This window comes from Octopus bimaculoides, chromosome 4, assembly GCF_001194135.2.
Source record: "Octopus bimaculoides isolate UCB-OBI-ISO-001 chromosome 4, ASM119413v2, whole genome shotgun sequence".
NCBI lineage: Eukaryota > Metazoa > Mollusca > Cephalopoda > Octopoda > Octopodidae > Octopus > Octopus bimaculoides.
The window spans coordinates 2,003,653-2,005,767 of NC_068984.1; the positions used below are offsets into that span (position 1 = coordinate 2,003,653).

At 32.9% G+C, this 2,115-nt stretch overlaps 1 protein-coding gene across 2 annotated transcripts in view; it reads right to left on the minus strand.

The window, feature by feature from the left end:
* The window catches only part of LOC106869041 (paired box protein 5 homolog), a 66,521-nt gene extending 65,973 nt beyond the window's left edge, over positions 1-548 (minus strand). For both annotated transcript variants that reach the window (XM_052967700.1, XM_052967699.1), the window contains exon 1: positions 507-548. The gene's annotated coding sequence lies outside the window, so the exon portion shown is untranslated. The remainder of the gene's footprint in view (positions 1-506) is intronic.
* Positions 549-2,115: the final 1,567 nt, after the last annotated feature.

Sequence of the window (2,115 nt, forward strand, 5' to 3'; positions counted from 1 at the left end):
ATATATATATATATATATATATATATATATACACACACAAACAGATAGATTGGTAGATAGATATGTATGCGTATTAGTGTGTGTGTACGTATGTATGTAGATACGTACATACATATATACATACATACATACATGTGCGTAATTATGTAGGTGTGTGTATGTATTTATATTATGTATATAAACACACACATACGCACACGTTTACATTTATTTGTAGATATGCATGCAAACTTACACGTACATATCATATATATATCTATATATCTATATATATATATATATATGTGTGTGTGTGTGTGTATGTATGTATGTATGCATGTATGTACATACAAGGATGCGCTTTTTGCGCACAATCACATACACATGCACAAACCCATATACAGAATATAAGTAATACAAAAATACATATACATACTTATCGATAATTTGTTATATATCAAGAGATATATTTACTTTGTATAGAGAAAGTTCCAGCGTGTAGAAAAGTAGGGAAAGTTTACACAAACCTGAGCAAGGAGACGCCAGCGCAGCAAGACTAAAAAAACATGTTGTAGTCTTGTCAAGCGACAATGTAATGGATTAGCCAATCAGAGCGTTACACTACTGTGAGACAGCATTTCATTGGATGCATGCAACATACCATGTGACTAAACATCAAAACTAAATGCTCTCCAAATGACGACTGATTAGCCAATAGCTATGACTAGATTCATACATACATGCGTACATACAAACATACATACAGTATGTGTGTGTTTGTGTGTATATATGTATGCGTAGTCCTTTATATACATATATTTGTATGGTTGTATACATTTATGCATCTATGAATGCATGTATTTACGGTACTCACACACACGCACACACACACACACATATATATACATATATATGTACATATATATATACATATATATATATGCATACATTTATACTGTATGGTTATATACAGAATTCATTCTTTTCGTTTATTTCACATAGACGTTGGTCATAGCTCCCAGTTCCTAATTAGTTGCAGAGCACCACTGGTTCATACGTGGTTACGTACCATAGATATATATATACTTACATGCATGCATAAATACATACAAACATATAAATGCGCGCGTGTATATATATATATATATATATATATATATATATATATATACAAATATGTGTAGATAGGTAGATTTATATGTGTATATTAATATACACATATAAATCTACCTATGTGTTTCTGTATATGTATATCTATATCATCTATCTATATATATAAATATATATATATATATTTAGTTTAATATTGGTTTACTTTCTTTTCATTGTTATTGTTTTGTTTTTATTTTTCCACCCCTCCCTTCCTTTTCACTCTCCCCTTATTCTCTCTCTCCTCCCTCTCTTTGTCCCTCCCTTTCTCTATCTTTTCCTCTCTCTTCTCCACCTGCCCCTCTCTCTGTTCCCCTGTAAATCTCCTATTTACAATTTTTCCCATTATTTCCATTTCGTTTCTAACGCCCGTCTGTCTGTTTGGCAGTCCTAGGATCTATTACGGTTCTTCTGGAGTACATTATGATAAAAACCGTTTTAGGGGCTGGAGACCAGTCGATTACGTCCACCTCAGTACTCAACTGGTACTTATTTTATCGACCCCGAAATGATTAAAGACAGAGTTCCCCTCGGCGGAATTTCAAATCAGAACGTCAAGTCAGAAATGCTGCAATAATAATGATAATAATAATAATAATAATAATAATAATAATAATAATAATAATAACAATAATGATTTCATATTTTGTTACAATGCCTACAATGTCAGCGGAGGGAGTATGTCAGTTTTATCAACCCCAGTGCTCAACTGCTACTTATGCTATCTCGAATAACAACAACAACAACAACAATAATAATAATAGAATAGGAAGCCAGACATAGTGTTGATTGAGAAAGAAAGTAAACTATGCTGGATCATAGACATAGCGTGCCCAGCTGACAACAAGGTATGCGATAAGGAAGAAAGAAAAGTCGATAGATATGACAGGTTAGCTTGGGAAGTTAAGCAGTTGTGGTCGATAAAAAAGGTAGCAGTAGTACCAAAAATTGTCGGAGCCCTGGGAACAGTGAGCAAAAGTATCGAGA